The 15594-nt window shown below is 48.7% G+C and overlaps 1 protein-coding gene across 1 annotated transcript in view; it reads right to left on the bottom strand.

Annotated features, from left to right (window-relative positions):
- LOC144172592 (luciferin 4-monooxygenase-like) overlaps nucleotides 1–13436 on the bottom strand; it is a 59264-nt gene extending 45828 nt beyond the window's left edge. Inside the window, exon 1 of the mRNA XM_077701248.1 lies at nucleotides 13316–13436. The gene's annotated coding sequence lies outside the window, so the exon portion shown is untranslated. The remainder of the gene's footprint in view (nucleotides 1–13315) is intronic.
- Nucleotides 13437–15594: the final 2158 nt, after the last annotated feature.

Below are 15594 nucleotides of genomic sequence, written 5' to 3'. Positions count from 1 at the left end.
TAATAAAAAAAATTCAAAGAATTCCACTCAATGTGAAAGCTGTCGGAAGTGAAAAGCAGTGATTCGCCATAATGGGCTGCAGCGTGGTTATCCGCTCACTGCTGCATTTCAAATTTCCCGCCTTCGCAGTGCTCGCGCGCCCCCCGCCAAAAAATTGCGCCAGCGGGACCTCTGTTCCTTTTTGCGTTTGGTTTAACTTCGTATGCTAGAGCTGTTATCGGTCATTTCGAACGCGAAATTCTAAAGCCAGGCTTTCTAGCTCTATCAGCCAATGGTTATTTCGTGGCGTGCGGGCCAACAAACTCCCAACGCGTCGGAGGCGGGGGAGGGGGGCGGAGTGTTGCAGTCACGGACCACACTAGAGATGGCGGGGCGTTCGCGGAAGTATGTTTGCTTTAGCGACGGTTGTTTTGGGCCCGTTTTGGTGTAGCTTTGCGTCCATTGTGCGGTGCCTTCGCACGGCTTGATTAACTTCTTCGACAACATCTCGAGGGTAACCCGAACCCGACGGAATTAAGTGGTCGTACGTCAAACCTACGTTAAGGATTTGTTTGCAGGGCGGGAAAACAAAATGTACAAACCACATACAGACATCTGGCCGCTAGACAAACGCTTCCTTTTGCGCACTGCTTGCCACGAACGGGACGCCGTTTTCTAAATTGGTGATCCCCAATTCGGTTGTGTTTTACGACATATTACAAAAGGTGAAAGTAGCAACTGGTTCTGATAAATGGCGTTTATAAAAGTTCCCTCAGCTTTCTCGCAATTCCCAAACTTACTAAACTAACTAGTTTAAATAGGTATAAATGGGAATCACTAAGCTCACATGCCGAATGGTTTCGCTGTCAGCGCTTGTGTCGCGCAGTGGCGTCGCCCTAAGCTAGTACATCGGGATGGCTAGGTTCCGCTGTCTCACACTTCGAAAGACGCTCCTCTCCGTTTTCTTTCTAACGCGTCACTGCCGGGCTGCAGCGGCGGCGTCCGCCGCTCTGCCCCGGCCGTGGCAGACGATGCTGCTGCGTTCGGGACGCCGCCCCCTCGAATTCTATGTAACGGCTGGCAGAATCTCTGGTTTCACTCTATGCAGAGCCACGTGTGTGAATTCAAGTGATGTCGCATGGGCAATTGTTCTGAGTGTCGTTTAAAGCTTTGCTTTCCAACCACCTTCACAGCGTGGGTTGGAGGCATTTTTTAGATGCAAAGCATCTCTTAGTCGACCCTCCATCGTCCGGCGTCCGCACCTCTCCTCCTCTCCACAACAGCTGTGATAACGCCGCTCTCCCTTCCCTCCTCCTCTCTACACCACCTGCGTGCTAGCGCGCTGCTCCTCCTCTCCCCTCGGCACACCAGCTGTCCAATCACGCGCATGCGCGCTGCTCCTCCTCTCCACTCCCTCTGCTCTGCAAATAAATCCGTCCGCGCTCCGCTCAGTTGCTCCTTCGGTACTGCGCCGTCCGATGGCTGCAAATGGACGCCAACAATTCCGTCAGCGATCTGGCTGGCACACCTTCAACTAGCGCCAGCCAGCACACTGTCAGAACCGCGAGCACCTCCGAAGACAAGGCTGCAAAGAGGAGAGCTCGCGACGCCGAACGTAAACGGTAACGTCGAGCAGCGGATTCCTCGCTTCGAGAACGAGAAGCCGCTTTGAAACGCCAGCGGCGAGTAGCTGATCCAGATGGCGTTCGGCAACGTGACAACGCTTCGAAACGCCAGCGTCGAACAGCTGATTCCTCGCTTCGAGAACGAGAAGCCGCAAAACGTTCCCCACTACTCGATAAATAAAAAAGACGTTTAATGTGCTACTACACGTGTCTTTACTCTAACAAGCAATTAACACGCTACTACCCCACGGCTTTGCATCCCCTCAGGGTTCCCACGTGGGAAGATGGTGGAATTTTTTTTTTCTTGCGCGGCCGGAGCCTTTCTGTGCCATTTCCAACGCTCCATTTCTTTCTTGCGCGCCAGCTTTTTCGCTCACTATCGTATATAAAAACCAACCCAACGAGCGTTCCAAACTAAATGAACGCGGGGCTGCCGGTTATATGCACAGATTTTGCTTGAAATGTACCTGCAGTTTTCGCGCCAGCTTTTTCGCTTACTATCGTATATAAAAACCAACCCAACGAGCGTTCCTAACTAAATGAACGCGGGGCTGCCGGTTATATGCACAGATTTTGCTTGAAATGTACCTGCAGTTTTCTTTGCGCTAAATAACGGTAAGATGTCATGACAAGCGCCAGCGGTTCACGAGGTTTGAATGGTTACGACTATTTAAACCGCGTGGTTTTGGAAACCTCGGCGTGACTCCCTGACACCTGTACAGAAGGCTCTACTTTGGTCCGTTATCTCGCTGCGCCGCCTGATTCCGGCAGCCGCATCGACCTTCAGCGAGCTAAAGCGACAAGGGGAGCCCATAAAGTGCTCTGCACTTAAAAAGCCCGTGTGCCCGATATTTAGGCGCACGTTAAAGATCCCCAGGGGGTCAAAAGTAATCCGGAGCCCTCCACTACGGCGCGCCTCATAGCGTGCGTTGCATCGGCGCGTTAAACCCCATAATCAATCAATCAAAAATATTCTGTGGAGCAGACCACACGGGTATTTTCTGTATTGAACTACTGCTAAAAGGGCTCCTTGTTGGCTTCGGTGGCGCAGTGGTTTTGGCGTTTTGGCGCCCTGGGTTTTGGCGCTCACGCTCTGAGTTGAAGTCCCAGCAGTTGTGAAGTTTTTTGTTCCCAAGTGATTTTTTTTGCTGTAACCTGTTCTCTTAAGTCAATTCTACGCAATATTTATGTAAGTTAGTGTGGAATCGTGTCATTTAAGTCGCTTTAGACGGGTGGGGATCAACTAAACCGATGTACGGTCCACAGAATCAACCTGAACTTCACCCTGTGTTCTTGTCTACAAAGTAATGCTGGGCATTATCCTGTGTTAGTGATCATCATCATCATCATCATCAATATTATCAACCTATTTAAGTACAATGGTCCACAGAACAGGCACTTCCCTAAACAAACGCAGCTCGCGCTGCGCGCGGGTGTGTCTCCTGCCGCCCGGCTTGCGCGCTTCTATCATCGTAAATATTGGCGGATGTGGTATTTTCGTCGAAATTGAAGTGGAAGAAAGTATTTGGCGCGGAACTGAAGCCAAAAACACTCAGTTCTTTTTCCCCATCAAGATCTTGTAGTTCGAATAGGGTACGTTTCCGAGTACAACAACGTGCGTGTGGTCTAGTCTAATTTTGAAAGATTTTTCTTAGTAGCAATGGGCACAGATAATTTCCATGGAAAAAAAGAAAGCGGACAGATGCGTTGCTTTTATTCCGCTCCCTACTCGGGACTCAGGTATTCACTGTAACATGATTACTGAAACACGGATTGTAGGTGGGCCAGTTGGTACATATTTCTGAGATAAACAGCTTAGATTGCGCGGCATTTTGTTTGTGTTTTGTTTGTAAATCATTTTTTGTTAAGTCTAGCGTCACGTGTCACCCTCCTCCTTCCTATTTATTGCTGTCCAGCGATAATAATACTTCAGTTGTTAGTCAGCGCTGTGTTAGGCTACTCCTCTGTTGTCCCGTTCTTTCGCGCTGTTTATCTCAGAAATGATTACTGAAGTGGGGAGCACGCTCACACCCCAAAAGCGTCACTAAGAGGGTTATCGCTCGGTCGGTACCAGTCTACTGCGCTGTGGACTCTCATTGTTAGCTACTAGAACCTTCTCTGAGTCAAAGAAAGCAAAAGGCTAATTTATCTGATAGTCCGGTTCACCTTTACGAGGCGCCACGAAAATTTCTCTCGTGGTAACTTCCCCTTTTGGTATGCAATGGATGTTAGCGGACTAAATGATTAGCTTCAGTGCACGACAGACGGCTTTGCACTGGATGGAAAAACTCTAAGCTACTCAAGGGTTTTCACGTCCATAATGTCAAGTCCTGAGAATGATGAGTCAAATTCTGCAACAGCGCCCGCTTGGAAGGCCTCGCTTTGTCGCCAAGAAAAAAGAAAAAAAAATGCCACCTTATGATGCACGTGACAAGAACATCAGTCATTGACCAGTCACACTATGAGTACGTGCCTTTGGATCTCCGCCGCATTTATAAAATGTGACAAGAGATCGCTACGCCCGGTGACATACGGCAGTCTCCACGTCCATATCAATAAACCCTGGCGTTTGACTGTTCCAAATGGCGAGCAAAACTGAACTGTTTTCTGATTTTGCACATCCTGTAACGTTGCGTAGAAAGTGAGCGATCAGTGAGAAAGCTACGCACGCTTCTCTTTGAGCCCCTACGTCTTACCGTTAACTGGTACACCAACTTATTGTTGACTTCGTCTGCAACCTTTAGTCTTTTACGAAATATTACGATAGTTGCTTTGGTCGATCTTTTCCCGTTGTAAAAAAAATGAAGGAGCAGAAAAATTTCGCCTACCTTTTTCTTATCTTGGCAGTTAAAGGCTTAGTGGGGCACTAATACAAATTTCCCGTGTTAATATTATTACTCAGTTATCTTAGTTCTCTCAACAGAATACCCTGCCCGAATATGAGGGGCCTGCGACGCGTGGAACATACTTCAATTTGATCTCGTTTATCGCGCTGACGGAACAGCACACAGAATGGCGCGCCGCAAATGGACATCGGCCTGGCATCACTGCGTGGTAGGAAAAGGTAGTGACGAAGCCGTGTGCCTCCAACACTCGTCCGAAACTCGTGACGTCACTTCACACGTGAGGCCAAGCTTGGGACGACTGGGCGCTGGCGTGTTCATAAACTCATGCACGTAGCCAGAGCTATCAGCATAAACCGCTGCCCAGAAAGGCACTCTCGCCAAACAATTTTTTGCCCGTGCAAAAGGTGCCGACACTCTTAGGCAAAAAGGACTAAAAGTTCGTCCTTTGGGGGACTAACTGCCTTTGCCACAATCATTAGTCCTTTTCGGGACTAAATGTGAGGGGACGAACCGTTAGTCCGCCAATCGGTAGGTCCGTTCCGATACTCCCCAAGGACGAACTGCCGAGAGTCGCAGAGAAAAAAATTTCGTCCACCAGCAGGGATCGAACCACCGACGCCCGCAATTGTATGCAAGGAACCCGGCGCGCTACCACGACACCACGCCGCCTCTTTTTTTTTTTTTTGTAACAATAACTTTGTTTACAAATATATACAGAGCCGTATGCAGTGATTACAGTGGTTTCCGAGCACATCAAAACATGACTTCACTTAAACATAAAAAGGAGGCGATCGGCTATCATGCGAGGAGAGGGTCAGAATGCTTTGCCGAGTGAGTGTACGCCAATCGAGGAGTATTGCCCGCAAAGCCACAGAGCGTTTTTGAAAATTAATTAAGCAAGAGATATTGCCTACAAAGCTTTTGTGTCATTGCACAAAGTTTGAAGTGAACGGGATAGAGGGAAGGAAGAAAGTAGAGTTCTTGGGTAAAGCCATTTCTTGGTATAACTGGGCTCCAGCGTTACCCGAAGCTAGCCCTCAAATTGCGTCCTATCTCCTCTGCTGTTATGACTTGAAATCCATGAGAGCTCGCGTTCCCCGATCCAGTGCGTCGCGTAGCTCGGAGTCTGCCTCAGCCCCGTCGAGGGCGGCGGTTGCCCATTGTGCCTTTTGGACAAAGTGCCGCCACGCCGGTCGGGGGCGTTCGGTACATTCGACGGCGTCGACTCTCGCCCTCCATAGCGAGTGGAGCCCTATTACGTGGATACAGTCGCGGAAAAGCTGGCGTTCCGAGTCCGCATCTAGGAACTTCAAGTTTGTCCAAGTGATTTTCCAGCGCGTGTTGAAGGAGCACTGCAGCTCATCCCAGAACTAGAACGCAGTGTTACAGCCCATGAATACGTGCTCGGCCGTTTCACTCCCTCCGCACAGTAGACAGTTGGCCCGTCCTGGCAGAAAAAAAACCGCGTTCCTCCTGTCTTGCCTTTGTAGGCAGTATACGCGTGTGAAAGCGGAAGAAAAAGTCCTTCGAGCCGGTCGGGATAGGGAGCTTCCGTACTCGCCGCACGACGTCACTTTTCGGCCGACCAAGGGGTGGTAGGCGGTACATGGGCGGTGGGGGGGGGGTCTGCTCTACGAGGTCCCAATACAGCTTCCTTGGTTTCACTGAGCAGATGTATTCCCACGAGAAGTGTTCCTGTAGGAGGGCCCCCGACACTTCTCTGTAAAAACCTGTTGTACGGGCACCACTTCGGAGCTCCGCTGTTGTTACGAGCCAAGGGGCGAGGTGCAACGAGCCTAAATTTTGCACTGCCGCCTGGAGGAAGCCATCTCGGTGATATCGGAAGTACAGAAATCGTTGCACAGTTAGTTTAAGCTCTATGTTAACGAGCCCAGGCACCCCGGCTTCAGCGCTCCAGAAAACGTTGGTGCGGCGCATGGGCTCATACGTGGATCGCCAGACAAAAACAGCGAACAACTGACGTAGCTTGGCCACTGAGCCTGCGTCAATGGTCGAGACTCGGGCCGCGTACAAGATGGCCGGGTATACCAAGGCGTTGCAGACATGTGCCCTAGAAAAGAGGGCAATATGTTGCGCTCTCCAGGGTTCCAAGTTCCTTCCAGCAGCTGCCAGTTTCATCTGCCATCTGGGGGCGGTGGCTGTGCGGTTTTCTAGGTTTACCCCGAGGTAGCGGGTGATGGCCTCCCTCCATCGAACTCCGTAGAGTTGTTGTGGTTTGGTGGGCCATTCCCCTAGCCATGCGCCCTCTGACTTCAAAAGATTGAGTTGGGCCCCCGAGAATCGACAAAATGCTTCAGCCAGTGCGACGACCTCCCTGCCTGCTCTCTCGAGGAGCACACAAACGCAACATCGTCCGCATAGGCCAACACCTTGAGCTCTTCGTCGCCTAGAACCAAGCCTTTGGTTGACTTGGACGCTATTTCCATCCTGCAAAGTGGTTCAATATACAATGCGAAAAGGATCGGGGACATAGGGCAGCCCTGCCTGACTGACCTTCCGATGTCGATGGGCGACCCCACCTCCCCGTTTATGATGATACTGGTGGTGATGGCGGTGTAGCAGATTTTTATCCACTCGACCATTGTATTCCCTACCCCACATTGGCCGAGGAGCGTGAACAGGAAGGCGTGGTCAACCTGGTCGAAGGCCTTTTTAAGGTCTAGTTGTAGGACAGCTAAGGGGTGAATGCCTGATTCCGCCACCTGACAGATGGTCCGCATGCGGTGCAGGTTGGTGTTGATGGAGCGTCCCTTAAACCCACATGTCTGGTGAGGACTTACCACACTAATGAGGGCTGTCTCGAGGCGTTGTGCCAGGATGCGGGCTAGAATTTTATAGTCGGTGGAAAGAAGACTAATGTGCCTGAAGTCTTCCACGTTGGGTGGCGTGTTATGGTAGGTTTTTTTTTGGGATAAGGACTAAGTTACTGATCCGCATGGAGGGTGGTAGCAGTTTTGTGTTTTTGATGTTATCAAAGACCGCCGCCAATACAGGGCTGATCTCTTCACAGAACACCTGATAGAATTCCGAGATTATGCCGTCGGGCCCCGGTGACTTATTCTTTGAGAGTTTCTTGATCGCGCACTTCACCTCTTCTACCGATATGGGTTCGTTTATTGTGGCCTTTACGTCCTCTGCAACCGTTGGCAACGCGCCTGTGACTTCCGGTGGAGGAGCCTCAAGATGAGCGTGCGGGGAAAACAGCCTTGCGTAGTATTCACTGAAGGTAGCCTCCACCTCTTCGCTTCCACTAGCAAGGTCACCAGCGTGGTTCACCTCGGGAATCCTTTTAGTGGCTGTCTTTGCTCGTTCGAAGGCGCCGAAATGCTTCGATGGCTGTTCCTCGGACCCCACTCGTTGCTCCCTGCTCCGTAAAGGAGCCCCCCAATACCGTTTTTCGAGCTCAGCGCGGATCTCGTCTTTCACGTTACGGATGTCCTCAGAGAATTCCCCCGGCCTCTCCTCGTCCGCTTCTACGAGGGAGCGCAGGCACTCCACCAGTCGACTTACTTTCGCCCTTCTGTCTCTCGACTCCAGTCGCTCGATCGTGATTGTTGCATCTTTCACCTGCTGTTTGAAGCGCTCCCACGCGGCTCCATCAATGGGCGCCGTGCTCATTGCTTCGATTTCACCTCTTACGCGATCGACGAAGGACGCGTTTTCGAGGACCGTGAAGTTCATCAGCCAACGGCTGCCGGCCTTTTTTCTAATTTCGCGCTCAGTTCGAATAATACATGTCACCAAGCCGTGGTCCGAGAACGCGACAGGAGTGACGGCGCAATCGATCACTAATGGCAGCGCGTCCCCCGTCAAGTAAACCCGGTCGAGGCGAGCCTGTGACGTGCCTCGCCATCTAGTGAAGCGGGTGGTTGACCACCCACGCTGAAGGGCCACATCGGTCAGGTCACCCTATCAGAGGACCGCTTTCAAAGTCCGCGCCGACGCGTCCACTACACCCTTAGCACCTGCTCTGTCGCCGGCGTTCACAACGCAGTTAAAGTCGCCCGCTAGGACAACACGGCGCGTGTAGTGCTGTGCCAGGTGATGGTTTCATTGCAACTGGTCCCGGAATCCCTATCCGTGCAAGCGACCGTGACCGCTATTTGCGCTTTGCGCTTAGCGCTTTGCTAACTTGAGGGACCTTTGCTCATTTCGATTCTAAGTACAGCCTCACAAACAGTTTTTTCTCGTAAAGAGCAATCAACTCCTCGCCTGTTGAGATAGATGGCTGGGTCATCGGACGACTGATTTGTTTCCGCACAAATTAGCGCGAACTAAGTGTATTCTTAGTGCTCGATACATGCGTTAAGTGCTCAAGGTATCGTGTGTGAAAGCGGTCGTCTGTGTGAGTGTCACAATAAGGAAATAGACCACAATTTCCTGCATCGGTGAAATCAAATTTGGTGTTGCTTAGCCTGAATTCTTCAAGTTAGCGTCGCTAGACGATCGGAACTGGGAGATGAAACTGTGTTTTACAGCAGTTGCAGCATTGTCATAGCTTTGGTGCACAAGACAATTATGTACCGAGTGTAAAAGATAACTTCAAGACGCTTACCTGTAGCAAACAATTTTATTTTGCAGTTGCAATCAGCAACTAATGCGTTTTTTCTCGTTTTTGAAACATACATATTAATTACGCTTGGGGATCAACATTTGCTATTGTCACTAATATTTGTGTTATTGTTGACGGGCTTGACATCTTTCATTAGCCGTTATTACCTCGCCTGAATCGGATGCAACACAGCGTATCAACATAACCTCGCCAAGAAGCGTCTGTCGATAACGCATCGCCGCTCCTTGCCATTACCCGCCGCTCTATTAACCCTAGGAGCTATTATTGTAATTAACATCGAGATTTTTTTCCAGTGGCACCATTTAAAGTACCCACTGACTGCAATGACTTGTGTTTTGGAAATCTGAAACTGTCCACAGACATATACGCGAATTGGCAACGACGACGCCATTAGGGGATTAACGACGCAGTCAAGAGACTAAATGCATGCGTTTCGTCTTCCCGTTACTCCTTACAGATCGGCGGGGACGAACAGTTAGTCAGCATTTGTGCACACGGCACTCACCCTGCTACAGATACTCCCATTTAAGATGAACTGTTGCCCGCGAAGACTAACAGCTGTATTTTAGTCCTTGTTTTAGTCCTTTTCGCCTAAGAGTGAATAATATAGCCCCGAATCGAAATAGAAATCGCCAACAGAGCTTTTATTCAAAACGGTGCACAAATATCGGCCACAATGGCAGGCCTTCACGCCTTCAGCTAGCTCAGCCGCTTAACTTCGGCGGCGCGGTGGTCGAAAGAACGCCTCCACCTTCCTCCGCAACGTTTTCACATGCGTACAAAACGGTGAGGTCATACCATGATTCCGTCATACGCGTCCAGGGCTGGAAGCGCGGGAAACCAAAACTTATGATTTTTCAGGCCGTTGAATGTAATTAATTTTAGCGGGCTCAATAATTTAATTTGCTCTTTTGGGTTTGCCAGTCCCTTTGGCATCAATAAAAACAATAAAAAAATGGCCGCGTATCTCCTCCTTTCGTTGCACATGCCGACGCAACACGGCAGTCGACTGGCGCCCCTGCCATGTAAACGCCTCCCTTTTCTTTCCCGCTCAGCCCTCATGCCGTTCCTCTTCCGTCTCGTTCCTCCCCAGATACCACGCTAGAGGCTTGTTCAAGTAATTTTGAATTTACCGCGTTCTACTGCTCCACGCCAGGTGCCTCGATGCCAGCGTTGCCGTACAGCGGAGACGCGCGTGGTTCGAGGCACCCAAATATAGTGTTTACAGAACCACGTTGCGCTGCTCCAAGTGCATTCCAAGCAGAACGCGGAACCTATCTAGTGGAACCTTTCATTAGTGTTGCGGTTTGATTTCTTAAAATTCCTCCAGGAGCTATAGTGGCATGGAGAACAGCAGGCGACGATTTTCTTCAGCTAATGTATTATTTCATTTGATATTGCAAAAAACAAACATCCGTGAATTTTTTAACAAAGGAACACTGAAAATATCACTTATGAATTGATTTTCATCCTCACATTTTCGTAGTCTTCTTCTTGTTCAACAATGTTGACAACTATGAAGCTTGCCACCGGACGTAGACGTCTAGATTTGGCTGTGGGTATATAAGGCTATTGCGCAGCTTCAGTTTCACTTTGGTCGGGTGTCAGAATCGAGTCACAGACAGACATACGAACAGAAATAGAGAAAGGCCAAAATTTCTGCGTTGCAGTAGCCCAAGAAAGACTATCGTCATAAAAAGGAACATCAAATTTTGGTGTCAGTACTTCTTTGTGTAGATCGGTCTCTAAGATGATTTTCCCACATGTTGCACAGTAGAGCATGGTCATCTATGGGTATGATTACAGGTTCATTTTATACTCCCATCCACCGGTGCCCCCTCTCTCCCGAGTCAGTACACCCCACGCCTCACGTGGTGCTTTGGAACCCCGCCATCGCCAATGCCGTGTGTTACATGCTGCCCGCCACCTGTGCTGCGCACTAGAGCCTGCGCTGTGATTCGCCTAGCCGCGCAGTAATACAGCATCGTTTCCTCTGCCCAATAATCGTGTGTGTCCTTAGTCTGTTTCGTACACATGGGGCCACTGTACATGTAATTGAACATGGCAAATTCCCGCAATAGGTAAACCCAAACAAAGCCAATCTAACCCCACCGCAGATTTGCTGGAATTCCCTCTTTCAAGAATGAAAGGACTCTGATTTTTTAGCGCACTTAACAAAGAATGCATGACGACCATACAGTAAATGCACAACTATGCAGGAGAGTTAAAATACATCAAGAAAGGTCCTGCCAACTTGGATATTCATGATAGCGGCACGCAAACGTTGTTCCTATCCAAAGCTGGAAAGAGCCCGCAGAAACCTCAGCACATCAGACCAAACCTGTCGATTCGAAACTCCCTGGAAGAAAAAATCAGATTGTAAATATAAACGAAGTTGGTACTATCGGTACCAAGCGGCATTCGTGTATTCTTTGTTGTAATTACGTCTATGGGTTTCCGCAAGCAGGTGTTTTGAGTGCGGGGAAGTGCCCATCAAATGAACTTAATAATTCTGGCTCGAACGAGAGACATTCTATGGCACCTTGCGACGAAGAAAGACATCCCCATGTTTAGTTATACAGGTTTTAGGAATAATGTGAACCATGATCACGGCAACATAGTTACAACTGTGGAAAACTTTGTTTCAGTTAAAGTATTGGGTGTTTTATGGTATTCTCAGCTCTTGTCCAGATTTATACAATACACAATGCAGTAATTTCGGTTACAAGTTTAACTCTTCCGTGCACGTGGATGTTTCGTGCCGTCAGCTGTTATGTATTCTAGACAGGTATATAAAATAAACTTAGGATCTTGACTTCATTCGGACTGGAATGCTCCATTACACCGCGAACAGAAACTAATTTTTGTCCCGATGCAGGAGGCCATGTGAAAACTCGTTTGCTTTCCGTCGCTCTTCCCGTGTGGAGTAGCGATGCTGCTTTGTGAGTTGTGCTGCTCAGCTTACTTCTGGTCGGACCCGCACGTGCCGTATTTTATGACGGTTTATAGTTATTGTTTGAAGAAATGTTGGGTATCACGCTACAAAGAGGTTCGCGTAAACAGCAACGCTTGTTGCACTCAGCCGCTGTTGTGTTAGAAAATCGTTCGCGCACTAACGCTGTTTCGCAGCGTTGTCGGGTGGCTGTTCCCTATACAGCGCGTGTATAGTTACTCGTTATTTTGGAACTTCTATTGTTTTCCACGCCATTTTTACTGCTGTAAAATATAATACACTACATTCCAAGCGTGCATACCTCAGATTGGAAACTGATAACCGCTCTCTAAGTTGCACGCAGCCAATCTTAGAAGCACGTAGTATATTTTAATGCGTCATATCTCTAGTATAGAATAGGAGCTCGTAATCCTTATGACTATTCTCTGTTTTTCTAATTCCATAGCTTATTTGAGCAAAGCTGGCGTCAAATGTAATAGTAGTATTTTTAATACACATCAATCTTTCGAGTCAATCAATTTCTGATGTTGTTGTCATGTCTCACTACCGGCAAGAAAAATCCCTTCAAACCGCATACGCGAGTATAGCATGCAGGTTTCAGAAAAAAAAAAATATTTCACAGATATGCACCAGCTGTGTACAGAACACGCTACGCAGTCCACAACACACAAGTGACACTCTTGATACCTCGTTATGGTGTGATGTTGGGCTCGTTAGTATCGGTGACTACTCGAAGGGAGACAAGAAGATTGTTGCCAGTACCCTTCAAGCTGTTTCAACAGCTTTACTCCTGGTCTTCCTGCGACGTGGTTGTAAAATAAACTCAATTCAAACTACAGGGGACCACCACAGCGCGGCAAGACCTGCACGTCCTGTACGTTCTTTTTGTCCTAGGGTTGTCCTGTGTAATAAACTGCGCTCTCTCTTAGAGTACGTACCGTAACTCATGTTATTTTTGAGAGCACCAGGCTAACCGCCTTTTAAGAGTAAGCGTGATTGAAGTCCGTTCATTCAGTTTTCCACTCCGAGTGGAAATTTCGTACCTTATATCCGACGCCGTTTTTTGTTCGACTGCTTTAAACTGAAAGTCGATAGTGCAATTGAACAATGACATTTCCAGTTTTGCCTAGGCACAGCTGTCTCTTGCTAACTGCGAGCAAACGCCAGCCTTCTTAATAATTTCCCGCAAAATGAAACGTTCTTATTCGTGTAGGAGCTCAGTTTAAATTACGACAGCTTTAGCGAAAGAATAGTTTCCAGCACTTCTGTATTATACAATTTAAGCAGGCTCTGCTGTCAAAATGTTTGGGTGACTTACTGCGCTTCGTTTCACCTTCGACGTTATTTAGCGGAGTTGCGTCCTTTGAGCAGCAAAGATTGGCCAGAGATGAATATGGAGCTGACGCGAACGGAAACGTATGTGCGGAAACGGAACATCATTTCAACTGCAGGGCGAACAACGCACGGTGCGATTATTGCTCCAGGTGTTCGGTCGTCGGACCGCGAAAACCTAAAAATAAATTTGCTGACGACACAAAACTGTTCGTTGCAGGTGTGCGATCGCAGCCGTACACATTTTCTTGATGCAGGCGTAGCTTTCCGGCTTATCGCAGTTTTTTCAGATGTGATTACTCTAGAGTTGTTCAGTGTAATGCAATGCATTTTCGCACAGCTAATACTGAGGGGAAAACCCTTCATTGTGCGGAGTTTCAAGCTTTGCACTTCCCTGCATACATTCCAGACTCATGGAAACTATCCCTTTGAATGTTATGGGCCACAACGTTTCACGAAAAATACAGCAAAACTATTGAGAGTTCTGCAAAGTTTTTTACAGTGTTAATGCCGAAGTGGTATGATTGCCTGATATTTTCGAAATATGTCTTGACTGCAATGGTTTCACTTTTTCCCGAGAGGTACAAATTCTGAGCCAGAAATCTGCAGATGTGCCCAGGCAATACAGGAGTTTGATGGCGTCAGGACAAATGTTCATTGGGCCACTTCATATGTATGTCAGAATGACGGCGCATATTTTCTCCAGGAGGCAAAGGTGAATAAAAAAACATTAAAAATTGGGCCCATCTCCCCGCGAGGGGGACTCGAGTAAATGCGTCGCATAGGGGGTGGGTGTATTGCGTTAACGTTTAGTGTTTGGGGAGTTGGTGGTAGTGAATGCGTTGTATCAGCAGCTTTTTGACGTAGTTTGAATGAGTCAAGGATATAAGGCGCGTTCGTAGCCTCCCATTCTGTGTCGGCTTTGTGGCGCAGTGGGAAAAACACCATGTACATTGCGTTTCGCCCGCAGGGTCGAGGGATCGAAACCAGGCGCCGGATAGTATTTTTTTATATAGTGTAGGGGGAGGGGTGCGGACTACGACTACGGACGTCAACGCGGGTGACATCGTGAGTTACTGAAATGCTCTGCATTTAAAAAACGTCTTGTGTTCATAATACCTTGAACAGTGCGTGTCTGGCTTGTATAGGGAAAGCAAGCGCATGGGCCCTGAGCGTGCTGGAGACATCTGCTGGAGGTTTCTGGGTTGGAGATAACGTGCCATTGCGCGTGCGCAGATGTCAGGCAGGGCGGGCTTTCGCATAGACCAGTCTAATTTGCAGACGCCACCACCCACGGGGGGCGGGGCATGTCTTTGACAGTAACAGCCGTAAGCGGCGATAGGCCAGATAGACACGTAGTTTGACGCGGTTCATTATCACCGCAGGCAGTTACGTAATCGATCGAAACGACCTGCGCCAATCTTCTGAATCGTACTCCGAGCCAACGCCACCTGTATAAACATTGCCTAACACCTGAGCTAAAAATGGCCAAACAGCCACTCTCTTGTTGCTCTCTCCTACCCTTTTCCCCTCCGTAGCCTTCCTGCGTGCTTTCATGTCCACCGACCAGCGCCGCTTCTCTGAAACTATGCAAAACAGTGGAAAGTTTGTTTAGCGTTTCCCAGGAGGCGCTCCTACGCCGTCTTGTTTTTCACCATGCCTGTCTGTCGTTGTCTGTCGCTGATAAAACCGCCTTTTCCACGAAGCAAAATCACTTGTGCTGCCGTAGGGTGATGCCGGCTTTGCGCGCTTACATGGATCAGAGGCCCCGACATTTTTTGAGTATGGCATCCCCCCTCTGTCCCCTCCGCATTTCGGCCTCGTTCTGTCCCTGCTGTTCGCACTCCGCATGGGTACGTGCTTCTAAAATCGAGGACTGTACTGTAGAAGCGCCCGGACAGCGTGGCGGGATCCTCAGCGGCTTATCCTTTTTTTTCTATAATTTTGCGAAATTTTTCAACGACGTGATATTATTGGAAAGTAATGGTAGAAGTGAACGCGTGAAAAAAAAATGTGTATGCAATTTTTTCTTCTCTAAATACTCCAGAGAGATAAATATCAGTAAAGTAATGGCTGCCCCATCCGAAAATATCGTTTTTCTGTTAGCTATATGTCTATCGGACAAGCAATATGTTGTTGCACTATTTCAGTCCGCCTCCGTCAGTCCTCTTTGGGAAAATGCAGCAAGTATGAAGCGAGCGCACACTGAACGAGATCCCCAGTGCACCCAAAACTTTCGCCCCGTCGCGGCTACGATGTGAGCGA

This window comes from Haemaphysalis longicornis, unplaced genomic scaffold, assembly GCF_048455015.1.
Source record: "Haemaphysalis longicornis isolate Haplotype H1 unplaced genomic scaffold, Haemaphysalis longicornis Haplotype H1 scaffold_244, whole genome shotgun sequence".
NCBI lineage: Eukaryota > Metazoa > Arthropoda > Arachnida > Ixodida > Ixodidae > Haemaphysalis > Haemaphysalis longicornis.
This window is presented reverse-complemented; position numbering and strand designations above follow the sequence as displayed.